At 46.6% G+C, this 16,202-nt stretch overlaps 1 pseudogene; it reads right to left on the bottom strand.

Moving 5' to 3' along the window:
* Positions 1-13,970: 13,970 nt before the first annotated feature.
* On the bottom strand, positions 13,971-15,927 carry LOC104880743 (pumilio homolog 5-like; annotated as a pseudogene).
* Between the last annotated feature and the right edge of the window lie 275 nt (positions 15,928-16,202).

The raw sequence follows: 16,202 nt of genomic DNA, 5'->3' as shown, positions 1-16,202 counted from the left end.
TTTACATCTAAATATGGTATTGTGTTAGACTGTTGGTGGAAATCAAAGATTTTCCTGTAGGTTTAATAAGTTTTTATGTTATGTCTTGATCCAAGTTTGACTTCTGGATTTCATCGGGTCTCAAGTGATTTGTTGCTCTTGGATCATTGTCAAAGTTGGGGTTGCAACACCAGTACCTGTTCTGCCATTAACCATCCGCCAGAAGTCATACCTTGAAATCCTTTTCTGACTTCCAGCCTAACACTAGTCACTTATGTTGTCGCCTCGCGTATCCGGTGGTCCACGTTGCTGCTAGATGGATGGACACGTGATTCTCAACACACAAGGGGTTCTTGATTCAGCTGTTGTACATGCAAAAGGCATCCGAACAGGGTGTCCGGACGCACCCTCCGATGGTTTTGTTAGTCATGGTAAGAGGGAGAGATATAAATCAGTTGGCCTTTTACTAGGTCTCAAGAGGTTACCAGGGGATCCCCTTCTTCTTCGTGCGAAGGCATATATATACAGCTTCAGGGGTACTGTTCCTCTCATTAATGGTGAGGAGATATTTTATGTTGTGATGATGACAATAGGTGTCAGTAGGAGCATTATCACCCTACGAACGACTGTCAGAAACCATGGTAGGTGATGCGGCTGTCAGAGATCGTGGGAAGGTGGTCATGTAGAATGATCGTGGGAAGTGACTTGCTATCACTTCATCTTGTCTTCTCACTCTGCAGGTGACAAGATGTGGGCCATGGCTGCTTGTTGTGATTGCGTGTAAGACTTGCTTTACTTTAATTGACCATCCAGACGATTTATATCCGGATGGCTCATGCCGATTATCCGGATGTGTTGTGGAGACTATCCGGATGTCTACGCTCTGCCAGCGTCGTTTGCTCTTCCTTGGATAGGAGAAGCTGAAACGTCGTTTGCCTTTCCTTGAGGCGGTCCGGATAGGATGACTGCACCATGCATATCCTTAGGGGAATCCGGATGATGATGGTCCGGCTGATAACACGTGCCACGCGTCACCACGAGCTGCGTGCCACGTGTTTCCCAAGGGGAGGGGTCCCTACATTGCCCCCCTTTTTAACTTGCCTATTTTGCCCGAAAAATGGGCGGGTTAAAAATAACTGGCTTTTGAAAATTGAAGAAGTCCCTTCGTCTGACTGGGCCACGTGGCGAGTGGGGGTGCGGAAGCCAAAAAGGCATTTATGACGAGCCGCCGACCCTGTGTATCCCCAGGCAATATGTCGTTTCAATGATAACACGGCTGTCCTGCTATAAATAGGGCACTGTACCTCTTTGTGCATTTTTTCCTACTGCGTTTTCTTGAGAGCCTTTCTTCTTCTTGCTTTTTTCTACGCCCTTTGCTTCTCTGAGAAAAAAAAACTTTGAAAGCTCTTTTGTACCGGTGTTTTTGTATCGCGGCTTCGTTTGGTTGCTGCTGGTGATTTTGTACCGAGATAGTAACCGTTCTTCTTCTTCAGAGCTTTATTTGGTACGTACCTCTTTGCTACTGTCATTTCTTTGGTTGCGTTTGCTGGTTCTTTAAACTTGGTTTCTGGCTTGCTTGGGCATTGTTTTGGACAGGTCGCTTGCAATTGTTGTTGAATGTTGGTATTTTGTTGGTGTTCGGGGGGGGGGGGTTTTGAGGGGTTTTTGTGACTGCTTTGGGTTAGGGTTTGTGTATTTTCTGACTGCTTGGTTTGAACCGTTGCATTGCTTTTGTATGTAGATTTTGGTTTGGCTTTGTGGTAAGAAATGGCTTCAAAAAAGACTGTTTCATCTGCCCGGGTTAGCGAGGCTTTCGAAAAGGCGATAGACAAATTAGATGTGAAGGAGTTCTGGGAGCGGTTCTGCATCCCAAATGACGTATCTATAGACGTGGTGAACGAGGAGGCGGCTATGCCTACTGAGAAAGGTGAAGAAAACGTTATCCTCTTCACAAAGGAACAATTCAACGCGGGGCTCCGGTTCCCTCTGCCGGCGTTGTTCAAGGAATTCCTCCACTTCTCTCAGGTTCCACCCATCTTCATTCATCCCAACCTTGTCCGGGTGCTGATGGGATGCAGCATCATCAACATGCTGTACAGCCTCGACCTTACGCTACTGGAAGTGTTCTTTGTCTATTCCCTGAAGAAAGCAAAAAATGATATCTTCAGTGTGTCCGCGCACCTGCCCTCCCTTCAAGTGGTGACAGAGCTGCCAGATTCGACAAAGGGAGGGGCGAAGGGGCTGGTGGCGGTCCGAGGTGGATGGGCGGGGCTACCGGAGCGTGCGTCGAGGCCATTTTCTCCAAATTATACCTTAAAAATTCCGGGTATTCTTGTTTTGCGATTCCTTGTCCGGATTTTACTTTGCTGATTTTTCCGGACGGAATTCTCACCTTTTGTTGCTGTCAATGCAGGTCTGGAATTGAGGGGCCACCTTGTGGATTGGGTGGAAAAGGCGCCCTTCGCCTGTGCCTGCAAATTATTCGAGATAAATCCCAAGGAGAGGGCCTACAAGACATTGCTTTCCGCGCGGAATCTGATGGCAGTCGTCCGGGAGCCCCAGGAATATGTTATCAATATTCTCCCCAGGAAACTGTCAAAGGATGAGATAGTGCCTGGGGAGCATTATACTGTGAAGGAGCTCCCCCTCTATCAGGAAGCTAAAGAGGCTGACGCTGAGAGACGGCGAAAGCTCCTAGAGGATCGAGATCAGAGGAAAAATGAAGGCACTATCCGGAAGGCTCCCGGACAGAAGCAGGGTCCGGATTCTCCTCCAAAGAAAGCTCCAGCAAAAAGGAGGAAGCTGGTGAAGAAGCATGGGAAGGATGTGAAGGAACCCACTCCTCCCAAGGAGTTTCCTCCTCCTCAAATTACCTATGAGAGGGAAGTAATGATAGAGGAGCCAGTAAACGCTGCTCCGCACTCTATCTCAAGCGGCCCCGGGCGCATCTCGGGGTTGAACCATTCGGGCACTTCCTTGGCCGCGGTTGCGCGTCTAGCTAACGTGGCTGAGGAAGCTGCATCTATCAACCGTCCGGGCAACCTTAATCCGGATGCTGATGCAGCTGGTTGGAGGAAGCGGGGGCAGAAAGCCAAAGTCAGCCTTCCGACAACCCGGATCGCTTGGCCATAGTCCCGGTGAAAGGGCCTCCTTCAAAGAAGCCGCGTTCGACGGGCGATCTACGGTCCGGACTACTTGGGCGGCTTCAAGAGCGGCAGCAAGAGATTGAAATTAGCTACGCTTCTGCCCATGACGCTCATCCGGATGGAGGCGAGGTGGAGATGGCAACTGAGACTTTGGCCGCCCCGGTAATAATTCCGGCTGAAGATGTATCTGGACAGATGCGTCCGGACGAAGATGTGGAGGTCCCGAATCCGGGACAAGAGTCACCTTTTGTTTCCTCATCTGAGGAGGAACCTGCTGACGATGCAGCTCCTGCTAGCCCTTTCAGCTACGCGGAGTTGGAGTTTAAGCTAAAACAGATTACACCCGACTGGAAAGCCATCAAGCCCTCTGCTAAGATGTTTGATATGATAGAAACGGTATACCGTTGTCTTGTGTTTTTGCTTTTTGATTCTTTGTTGCGCTGATGTGTTTGTTGTAGTATGATTTATGTCTTTGCTTTTCTTGTTTGCGTGTCAGCTGGTGAGGGGCCTCCGCGGCATGGCTCAACAACACGATCTTTTTACTCAGCTGCTGCAGACTGCAGACTATATGAGGACCTTCTCCTCTCAGCGCCAAGAGATTGAAAATCAGTTACGTCTGAGAATGGAGGAGGCTGAGGCCAATCTATCCACCATGCGAGAGGAAAATGAAGCCCTCCGAGTGGAGTTGGCTGGGGCGAAGAGTCGAGAAGAATCAACTGCGGGCCGCCTACATGAGGCGGAAGGTGAGGCAGCCCGGCTAAGGGATGAAGTGAGTCAACTCCGGACAGAAGTTTCGAATGAAAAGAAACAGAAGGAAGACTTGCAACTGCGCCTGGATGTGCAAAAAGAAGAACTTGAACGGGAGTTTGCTGTGGAAAGGGAGGAACTTGCAGCGGATTACCAGCAACAAGTGGATGATACGTTTATCTTTGGGTATCGCTGCTGCATGAAGAAGAACGACATCAAGCGAGATACCCCTTCAATTCCTCCGGGTGAAGAAAAGAAGCTCCATGAGAAGCCCGCTCCCTGATAGTTTATCTCTTTTTGCAATTTTTCTGCTGTAATTTTTCCTTCTGTATTTTTGTGGTCCGGAGATCTCTTTGTAATTACACTTATTCATATCAATAAAAACATACTTCTTTCTCATTTGCACTTGTGTATACTTTTTATTGATAGTACTGCTTTAAGTTGGACACATTCCATGGTCTGAGTAACGGAGTGCCATCTAGCTTTTGTAAATGATAGGCTCCATTTTCGTTTGCCTTAGACACTATGTAGGGTCCTTCCCAATTGGCTTGGAACTTTCCTGCGCTTACTTCAGCAGTATTTTCAAAAACTTTTCTAAGTACTAGCGTACCATTTTTGAAGTTTCTGGGCCTGACTTTTCGATTGTAATGCGCTGATGCCCTTTGTTGATAATCTGCCATCCGGATGGCCGCGCTTTCTCTGACTTCGTCTGCCCAGTCCAAATTTCTTCCTAGTTCCGTGTTGGCATCTTCTTGTTTTGCTGCATCGGTCCGGATAGTAGGAAGACCTATTTCAGTGGGAATGACTGCATCCATTCCATATGTGAGGGCGAAAGGAGTGTTTCCTGTTGGTCGTCCGGGTGTGGTTCAATAGGCCCACAGGACGCCGGGCAGCTCCTCCACCCACTTCCCTTTGGCTTGCTCGAGCCTTTTCTTTAAGGCATTGATTAGAGTTTTGTTTGTGGCTTCCGCCTGCCCATTGCTTTGAGGATAACGCGGCGTGGAGTATGAATTCCGGATATTCAGTTCCGAACAGAAATTCCTGAATGAAATGCTGTCAAATTGTGGACCATTGTCAGTTATGATGATTTGGGGAATTCTAAAGCGGCAAACAATGTTCTTCCATACGAATTTGGTGACATCTTTATCTTTGATGCTTGCATATGCTTCGGCTTCTACCCATTTACTGAAGTAATCAGTGGCGACAAGGAGGAATTTCTTCTGGGCAGGTGCTGCTGGGAGGGGTCCCACTATGTCCATGCCCCACTGCGCGAAAGGCCATGGGCCTGAGACCGATTTCAATGCTGCTGATGGCATATGTGGAATGGGAGCGTATCTTTGACATTTATCACATTTTTGGACATATGCTGCCGCGTCTTTCTTCATTGTAGACCAATAGTATCCTTGTGAATGAGCTCTATGTGCTAGGGATCGTCCTCCCGTATGATTTCCGCATATTCCTTCATGTAATTCAGCTAGCACATACTGGGCCTCTGATTGCCCAAGACAGCGAAGATAAGGCCCTATGAAGGATCGCTTGTACAGGTGCCCCCTAATCAGGGTGAAACGGGCAGCTTGCACCCGGAATTTGTGCGCTTGTTTAGGATCTTCGGGTAAAGTGCCTGTCCGGAGATATTCTGCAATATCATGCGTCCATTCTTGATCATCCGCTTGGTTTGCCTCAACGGTGTTGCAAGTGGAATTTCTTGCAACAGAGGGATTAGCTTGTACATGGATAGGCAATAGAATGACTTCTCTGATGGGGAGGGAAGCAGCTATACCGGCCAAGGCGTCAGCGCGCCCGTTGTCAGCTCGCTTAATTTTTTCGATTGTCCACTCAGTGAATTGCTGTAAGGTGCTTCTTACTTTGGCCAAGTATCGCGCCATGCGTGCGTCCTTAGCCTCATATTCTTTCTGGACATGCCTTACCACTAGTTGCGAGTCGCTGTAGATCCGGAGTTTGGAGACGGATAGAGCAAGGGCGAGGTCCAATCCGGACAGGATGGCCTCGTATTCTGCTTCATTGTTAGACGCGGAGAATCCCAGCCGGATGGCTTGCTCCAGATGTTCCCCAGTTGGGGACTGTAGTAAGAGCCCAACTCCAGAGCCTGATGAGCGTGAGGCTCCGTCAACTCGTAGAGTCCACCACTCCTGTTCACTTGATTCGTGGTGCTGGTTGGGTCTTCGTGAATATTCGAGCACGAAGTCGGCCATTACTTGGCCTTTTTTGGATAATCTGGGTTGGAATTCGATTCCAAATTCGCTCAATTCGATGGCCCATTGTAGCATTCGCCCAGTTAAATCTGGTTTGTGCAGAATGTTATGAAGGGGTTGGTCGGTCAGTACAATTACTGGGTGGGCTTGAAAATAGGGGCGGAGCTTTTGAGCAGCACTTCGAAGAGCTAAGGCTGTTAGCTCCATTTTTGAATACCTGGTTTCTACATCTGCCAATGCTCTGCTGACATAGTAGACAGGTTTCTGCTCCTTTGGTGAAGGGCAGCGGAATAGAACGGCGCTGATTGCCCATTCTGAGACAGCCAGATACATGTATAGCTTTTCCTTTAGGATGGGGCTGCTCAAGATGGGTGGATGCATAAGACAATGTTTAATTCTTTCCAAAGCGTTTTGGCAATTGTCCGTCCACCCGTGCGTTCCAGCTTTTCGTATCGCCAAGAAGAAGGGTCGCAACTCATCAGTGAAGCGGGCTATGAAACGCCCTAAGGCAACGAGTTTGCCTGTGAGACGTTGTATCTCCTTCTTGTTCCTGGGAGGAGGTGTTTCCATAACTGCCTTGACTTGATCCGGGCTGACTTCTATGCCCCTTTGGCTGACCATAAATCCTAGAAATTTGCCAGCACTCACGCCAAAGGCGCATTTAGAAGGATTTAGCTTCATGCCATACCTTCGTAAGAGGTGAAAAACTTCTTGCAAATGAAGGATATGCTGTTCTCGAGTTTTGCTTTTAACCACGATATCGTCAATATATACCTCTATTGAGTGGCCTATCAGAGGTTTGAAGATTTTAGTCATCAATCTTTGATAAGTGGCGCTAGCATTTTTGAGTCCGAATGACATGACTTTGTAGCAGTAGAGACCATGTGGTGTTATGAATGCTGTCTTTTCTTCGTCATCCGGAGACATGGGAATCTGGTGATATCCGGAGAAGGCATCCAAGAAAGAGAGCATCCCTTGCCCGGAAGTGGAATCCACAATTTGATCTATTCGTGGTAATGGAAAACTGTCTTTTGGACATGTGTTATTGAGATTGGTGTAATCAACACAGACTCGCCATTTGCCCTCTTTCTTTGGTACCACCACTACATTTGCCAACCAATCCGGATAAGATACTTCTCTGATGAATCCGGCTTCCAGCAATTTGTCAATTTCGTTTCGGATAACTTTTTGTCTATCCGGATGAAAGCGTCTAATCTTCTGTCGAACGGGTCTGGCTGCTGGAAAGATGTTAAGCTTGTGAGAGGCAATAGAGGGATGAATTCCCTTCATATCCGAATGTGTCCATGCGAAGATGTCATGGTTGCTTCGAAGGATATTTTGTATGCTCTGAGTTTCTTCTTGTGTCATGAGGGAACTGATGTTCGTGAGGTGATGATTCTCTTCTGAGATTTGGATTGTTTGTAAGGGATCTGCTGCCGGGGGATCCTTGTCCGCCGGGCCCAATAATTGCTATTGGTCATGCGTATGGCTGGGTTCAGGGGGAGATGCATCCTCCTGGCTAGTTCCCGCTTCTCGTGCTATTTGATAGCACTGTCGAGCGGCCAACTGGCTGCCATACAAGTCAGTTTGCCCTTCGTTGGTGAGGAAACTCACCATTTGATGATATGTGGAAGGGATGGCTTTCATGTAGTGAAGCCATGTGCGTCCCAAGCTGACATTGAAGGGTGATAACTCTTGTACCACCGAGAATTGCACGTTGAGAGTGACTGGGCCAGCTTGGACCGCCAGTATAATGTCTCCTAAGGATGTGGTTGATGACCCATTGAATCCGGATAAGATTCGTCCGGGGTTTTCGAGACCCGCGAGACTATGTCCCATATGGCCAACGACTGATGCTTGCACCAGATCAGCTGAACTGCCTGGGTCGACCAAGATACGTCTTACATCGAAATCTCCTATTTCTAGGGAGAGGATGAGGGCGTCGCGATGGGGCTGTAGCATCCGGGTGGGATCTACTGGTGGGAAAATGATTGTCCCATCTATGGGGCGAGGGCCCTCTCCAGTGAGACCCGGCCGGATGGAATTAATGCGTTCGCGTATTGACGCAGCTCGCAGCAATTTCTGCCTTTTCCGCCTGGAATCGTATTCCTCGTCAGATGGGCCCCCGTTGATATAGTTTATGACAGCCTTGGGGGCGACTGGGGCCCTCGGGGCCCCAGAGTTATGATGTTGAGATGCGTCCCTTCCTCCAGTATCTGAGCGGAGGTACTGTTTTAAATGTCCTGCTTTGATGAGCCTTTCAACTAGATACTGGAGGGACCGACATGTTTCTGTTGTATGACCATGGTCTTTGTGGAAGGCGCATTTCTTGCTGCGGTCTCTCATGGATGGGTCCGTTTCGAGGGGTCTAGGCCACCTGAAGTCGGACAACCCTTGGATCATTGGGAGAAGTTTTTCGTACGACACGGATAGGGGTGTGATGGGCGGCCTATCCGGACGACTCGGCCCGTCCTTCCTCCGGTCAACTGGTTTTGGCCGGTCCGGAGGTTTGGCATGTCTGTCCGCGTCATCTCTAAAAGCCCGTCCGGCAACCAAAACTTGCTGAGTGGCTGCACGTACGTCATCTTCGAGCATTGAATATTTGTTAGCACGTCTGAACAAATCGTCCATCGTTGTAGGAGGCTTTTTGGCCAGTGATTCGAAAAATGGAGTGCCTGGACAGATGCTTCTCTTGAAGATCTGTAGGACAGCATCCATACTGCAAGCCTCTATTTGAAGTACGGCTTGGCCAAACCGTTTCACAAATTCCCTCAAGGATTCGTTGTCTCTCATTTTTATGTTCTGAAGGGTGCTGATATTCTGCTTGTGTTGAGCAGAGCACAAGTACTGTCCCACGAAAGCTTCAGAGAGGTCCCTGAAATTGTCAACAGAGTTAGGAGGTAGGCGATGAAACCATGAGAGGGTCTGCCCTTGAAGGCTGGCCGGAAATACGTTGCATAGCAATGCATCGTTGCCAATATCGAGCGTCATAAGCTGTCGATAGTGCATGATGTGATCGAAGGAATCGTTGGTCCCATCGTATGTGGAAAACTTTGGTACGAGGAATCCCCTTGGGGGCTCGTGATGGGTGATATGAGAACAAAAGGGCGTGGAGAGCATGTCATCCAGCCTTTTGCTGATGGAGCCAATGGGTGGCTCGTTTGGGAGGTTTCTCCCAGCTGGTTGTTCCGCTAGGTGTGAGTGAACGTTCCGCATCGCTGGGGTGACCATGGGGTCACGATGCGGAGGTACGTTCTGCACCATGGGAGCGATCATAGGATCGGGGCGTGGCGCCCGGGTTGTGGCCACTGGTGGCCTTGATCTCCTAGGCTCTTGTGGGCCTAGTCTTGCGCGCATAGAACTTGACAACTGTGATTTTCTATCACGTTGTCTTTTTGTTGAAAAATGAGTGGAATCTGAGCTTTCCTCACGGGGAGCTCGAGGCATAGGTGTATGTGGCTCATGAGGCTTTGCGTTGTATGCTCCTGGGACAGTTCCCATTGACCCAGGATATATTGATTCTGGCTCTGGCCTTGAGTTTGCCACCTGGCCTCTTGAACGCTGACGACGAGGAGGACCTGACGTTGAGGCTTGAATGCGTAACACAGCGTTTTCTTCCCTTAACCTCACCGTCTCCTAGAGGAGAGCTCTTAGATGTTTTTCGCTCGCCAACTGTCTTTTTTCGATGGCCTGACGCCATTCGAGATTATCTTCCTCCCCTCTACCAGATGATCGACTTTGGGAAGGTGTGGCCATCTTTGCTAGTGACTGAATCAAAATAAAAAGTAAAGGTTCCCACAGACGGCGCCAATGTTGTCGCCTCGCGTATCCGGTGGTCCACGTTGCTGCTAGATGGATGGACACGTGATTCTCAACACACAAGGGGTTCTTGATTCAGCGGTTGTACCTGCAAAAGGCATCCGTACAAGGTGTCCGGACGCACCCTCCGATGGTTTTGTTAGTCATGGTAAGAGGGAGAGATATAAATCAGTTGGCCTTTTACTAGGTCTCAAGAGGTTACCAGGGGATCCCCTTCTTCTTCGTGCGAAGGCATATATATGCAGCTTCAGGGGTACTGTTCCTCTCATTAATGGTGAGGAGATATTTTATGTTGTGATGATGACAATAGGTGTCAGTAGGAGCATTATCACCCTACGAACGACTGTCAGAAATCATGGTAGGTGATGCGGCTGTCAGAGATCGTGGGAAGGTGGTCATGTAGAATGATCGTGGGAAGTGACTTGCTATCACTTCATCTTGTCTTCTCACTCTGCAGGTGACAAGATGTGGGTCATGGCTGCTTGTTGTGATTGCGTGTAAGACTTGCTTTACTTTAATTGACCATCCAGACGATTTATATCCGGATGGCTCATGCCGATTATCCGGATGTGTTGTGGAGACTATCCGGATGTCTACGCTCTGCCAGCGTCGTTTGCTCTTCCTTGGATAGGAGAAGCTGAAACGTCGTTTGTCTTTCCTTGAGGCGGTCCGGATAGGATGACTGCACCATGCATATCCTTAGGGGAATCCGGATGATGATGGTCCGGCTGATAACACGTGCCACGCGTCACCATGAGCTGCGTGCCACGTGTTTCCCAAGGGGAGGGGTCCCTACAACTTAGAAACATTTTACAGTGATTTCACTCTAAATTACTTCTTAACAGCTATCTTTCTAATATGTGTATTTTGATCAGTGTCCGTGAATTATGCTTGGAACCAGCTTCTGGCTTCGCTTATAAATTCTGTTCAAAATTTGGTTCCCTCCTCTCAAACTAAAATGATCAATCTTACCTTTCTAAACTTGTCATGCATGGAAGCTACAGTTTAGGCATCTTGCTGATATATTTCTTGTTGGTGTATTGTTTTCAAACCCTCTCTTAGCAAGTCCAACCATTTCAGCTTGCCCCAGCAATGATCAGATTCTCTTACGCAATATCCTAACAACTCGTCTTCGTGAATGGACCCATAATAGAGGTGATCTTTTTCTCTCTGGGACATGTGGGTTAGTTTCTTCTTTAGGAAGTATGCATCTCAAATCTCCCTGCCTCCTAATGATCTCCTTCATTATCTTCTGCACCTGTATAGAACAGAGACAACTTACAAGATTATGGTATTTCCCAAGGTTTTGAAATCCAGATTTAAGATGTGTAAGATCACAAAAAGAAGAAGAAGAAACATTAGGAGGAGTATGATGTGTGGCAAGGTGGCCACTATGTGAGCGAGGTCTGGAGGTCCACTTGAGGCTACATTGCTGAAACAGATTCGTGTGGAGACCTCTGCAGATCGTTGGTAGTCTGGAAAGAAACTGGCTATATTAATTTTAGAGCCCATGTTCACCATGCTATTACTCATTCTCCAGTTTTGGCCCTCAAGACTCTATTTCACCCACTTGCTCATAACTCCCCTCCGGATTTCTGCATCCCAGCTTCTATGCTCTCATATCCATTGTGAGTTTCATATTAAACTCCCCTTTTTTTTGTTGTTTTATCATCATGAGAATCAGTTTCTCATTTTCTGGAGCTTATAGTAATTCATTTCCTTCCCGTGTTGCTGCCCAACCAGTATCTTTTCGGATAAAAACCAATAATGATCTCAAGCCTGCTGCCCATACATGTATCAATTGCAAAGTGGGGTGAAGATCCTTATGCCTTTCAAACATAGTATTTATCTGATCACGAGCCCTCCGTTGGCACTGCTGCAGTCGCCATCTTTATGATGAATCTGTTTTCTGTGGATTCAGGGTCATTTGTTAAGATGCCTCGGAAAATATGATTTGATCGCCAAATGCATTATCCAATGCTCTTGCCATATTACACTCCCAATCGATAATAAATAATGCAGCTGAAAGACATGGAACTAGCTCACTTCCTCCACAAAACGTCTGCGAGCAAAAGAAGCTACCATCAAGTATTTCACGAGCAAACTGAGCTGTCTCCAGCATGTTAATTGAAGATTCCAGTTCTGTCATGGAATCTACTGCCGTAGGAGCTAATAAAGAACCTGCATCCTTAGCCCATTTAAAAGAGGAGGTCATTATAAAAGTCAGTAACTTTTTGAAGACATCCTCAAAAATCAGGATCATTGCATCTCTGGATAGAAAAGAAGCCTAATCATCTTCAATTGAGCCACCAAGGCCAGCCTGGATAAACCGAGAATCAGAAGTTGATTTAGGAATAGCTCAACACCCAGCTCACAGTTGTTCAATAATGGCGCTCACCAGATCCATATACTTCATCTGTTCAGCCTACTATTCAAGCTCAAGAACAGCAGAAGAAAAGATGGGGTTCATTCCAAAACCTGTCAAGTCATCCTCTCCACATGTGCGTAATATCGACTTGCATGACCACCTTGCAATACTTGGAGTCACCGCGCGCCTCATCTGGAGCTGGCAGAATGAGGTAGCTCTCTCGCAGATCTGTACCAGTAGAAACTCTGGCATTAGCTCACCCTCAAGCTTGAACGGTTCATTGCCCTGGGATTCTTACATGATACAGAGAAAGGAGCTGCCGACAAGAACACTCAAACAAAATCTGAAACTTAACTGTGCAACTTTGTTGTGAAGGATAAAAATTTGAAACCAATGATAGTAACCAGTGGCTGCCTTCACTCGTTTGAAGAATTCCCAGAATTTCCACAAAATGTGAAACCAAACAGCAGCCTTGATCCAAAAGATAGCAAGAAAGAATTGGTTCCTGATCAACTATACTCTCTTGCAAACCATAAAGATTTTCTTCCTTTGGTCAGTTTTATGTTTATGTTTCAGTTTGCAAGAACAACTGCAAACTTAAAGTTTATAATGAAGTGAGTGATTTCCAGGGAAAATATATCGACAAAAAGCTGCACTTGAGGAATTTCCGAGTGGGGGCAGCTGTGCTGGTTCCGTTTAACAGAAAACTTTGGATCAATTGGCGTCAAGATCCTCAAAAGCAATCAAAAGGTCGATGGCTGTGAGCAATTTGTCAAAGTCTGAATGAGAGAATAAACTTATTACTGGATCGAATTTCTTCTTAATCTTCTCCTAAAACACATTCAGCCATTCACTATTTGGATATTTAATCAAGATGGCAGAAATTGATCTTTTCAGTATATCTCCGATACCTTCCAAAATCTCCATTATTAGCAATTCTGTCACATCTCCTGATGCTTCGAGTTTGAATGTTATCAGAGCTGCTGCTGCAACTTGGAGTATAAAAATTTCATTTCCATCTTCTAAACTGCTTTGTGTCGTATTTAAGCAAGTCAAACAGGTTAACTTAGAGACTTCTACTGGAATTTCCCCGATCAGTCGACAACTTTGGACATCAAATACCTGCAGTTTTCTCACTTCCAGAGACGAGAAGAGTGGCTTTTATTGGGCTTTTGTATTACGTAAGTCCTCCACATTCTTTGCATACCAAAAATAACAAAAACACTAATTTCAGAAATAGCCAAGGCATATAAGCCTGACTTATCTATATCCCCATTATCAATGCACCTGCTATCTAGGAAGACAGCAGGGTTCTCCATTGCAAGAACACAGCTGGCTGACTGTTTTTCGCTATCATCAATTCTCCAAACTGCAATATATCTCTCACCAATAGCAGATGATAAGATGTACTCCCCACCATCAGTAAAGATCACACAACAAACAGCTCCAGGATGACCAGAAAACTTCTGTATCTTCTTGCGATCAGAAGAATTGGGGACCTTTAATTGAGCGGCTGACAAAAATTGCCTTTGTAGAAGCTCTAAACTTCCCTAATAGGTTTCCTGCACAGCAGATACATCAAGTGCTAATTAAAACGTCACCGCTGCTTGTTCAACTCGGAACAGGAGGTTGGGATGCAGAATCTTTTTCCTCTCGATCAATCAAAGAAGATGAAACCATGATCGAAGAAGCATCTGGATATTGCCCAGAATCAGAAATTAACACTCAAGTCAGTAGGATTCAGCAACTTCTTCGCTTGTGTGAAGGCAAAAGGGCAGTATGTTTCTGTGACACTCGATACTTCATATCATACGCAGACTACTTCCCCTGGTCCGAAAGTATTCTATTTGCTTCTCCAATAAGCTTAAAAGCAGCTTCAGCACCAAAAACTTGTTCTTATATGGATGAAGTAGAAGGGCAAGCTTTCGGTATCACTTCCTGATCATAGCATCATCAGCCGCTTGTTCAACTTGAAGGATTCCATACCAGTCCATTTCAGTCCTATATATCTTGTTTTGGGCAGAACAGCGAAGCTAGGAGTACCATGATCACTAGCATCAAAATCATGCAGGATGAACTGCTGCGGTAAGGCGATCTTGCTGACCTGCTTCCATATGCGTCCTCAAAAGGATGCTGAAAGTATTGCATCTGAAGAGGATCCAGAAAAGAAGGTTGCAGCATTAACCCATGATGCCCATAGATCTTATTCAGATTTTGTAACTCATGTGGAATGCTTTCCCCCATTGATGCACCAGTTGTTCGAGCATTAAAGCTTGGACCAGAAGTAGCGTCAAAAGGCATAGGAATAACAGCAGGAGTAGGGTACCCACCTATAAATTGAGGAGCAAGTGCCGAACTCAGACTATATCCACCCACCCCATACTGCGGAGCAAATAGGCCTGATGGCTGTGTGTTAGGGTAAAATGGACTTCCTGAAGCAATATATGCTGCTGCTGTTGCATACAGAGGAGGGGTGAGTCCAGGAGACTGCGTCATAGGCTGTACCTCAACTAAAGAGAACTTAGGGAGTGCATGGGGAAGTTTTTCCATGCCATTAGAAGGGTAGCTCATTCCTTGAGAGATCACTTGAGCCCGAACTCCCTGAACTTTGTATGGAGAGCTTTGTTGTGCATATGGATGGTGTGGCGGCGCATTCCTCTCATACGATGGTTTCTGTCCTTGTTTATTTGCATTATTCTCAGCAACTAGAAGAATAGATACATTAGGTGCTTTGGTTTTAGACTCCACTCTAGAAACCTCCAATCCAGCGCCCTCACTAACTAACGCACCAACCCCACCTTTATCGCTTGATTCATCTTTAGGTAGAGGCAATGAGCTGTGTTTTCTATCAGAATGTGATGAGCTTGGAAAAGAGTTAGCCGCATCATCCTTATTGGGCATTAACCCAATAGCAGGTGCATCTAGAGTGCATGTGCTTGCAGAAACATCAACAGTGCCTGGACCTGGTCCCGGTAATTTTGAAATTTCAAGAGAAGAGTCATTTAATGAAATGGCATGGACATCAAGATCAAGTAGTTCCTCCGTTGCTGCATGGCTTGAGGAACGAGACTGATTATATACAGGGGATGGGGTGTGGGGAAAGTCCTCCTGTATCAGATCAACCAAACTTTTATGACGACCTGCTGAAGAAGCTGTCTTCTGTCCAGGCATAACTGCACTGCTGGTTTCTGGCCAATCATCTGAGGTTTGACAGGGTGACCTATCATCCTCAGACTCTTCCTTGTGAGTAGATAGGGAACTAGGAGACAAATACAGAGATCCATTTCCACTGTCGTCCAAAAGGAGTTAATCTCCAATTATTGCCGAAACCACCAACATGGCGTACCAGGCGTTGATTCTCCCGTGAAATAAGAGGTGGAGGAAGCCTTGGATTCAGGTTGACGTTAGAGCAGTAGTACGCAAAATAGGCTGGATCAGACCGCAATTGTTCCTCAGACTCAGAATTCTCAATAGCACTGCTTAAACTTGCCAAGCTTGAATTCAGATTGTTCTGTGGAGTCATTAGATTCCGAATAGCAGCAAAAGAACCCTCCATACTAGGTGGTGCACTACCATTTCGATTCGGAACCATATCGCTCTAATCTCCATGCAACCTATGACCATTCAGAAGTAGTCCCAACTCCTCTGCTGCCATACGAGATGTAGATACATGGACCTAGGTCAGATTTTGGATATTCATGTGGCAACGTCACAGCAAGGTTTAGAAGCCCAGACTTGGGATTCATGTATTCTTGAAGGGGTAGAGAATGGAAGATTTCATCATAATGAGCAGGAAACTGTTCTTGAAATAAATGGGAAGAAAGCCAACCCTTCAATTTCAGCTTCTCTTGCCATGCATTTGTATGCTTCCGCCCCTCCAGAGACCCCATAAAGAACTGCTTAATACCAATTTCTACCTCACATCAATCC

The sequence above is a fragment of the Vitis vinifera genome, chromosome 11, assembly GCF_030704535.1.
Source record: "Vitis vinifera cultivar Pinot Noir 40024 chromosome 11, ASM3070453v1".
Taxonomy (NCBI): Eukaryota; Viridiplantae; Streptophyta; class Magnoliopsida; order Vitales; family Vitaceae; genus Vitis; species Vitis vinifera.
This window is presented reverse-complemented; position numbering and strand designations above follow the sequence as displayed.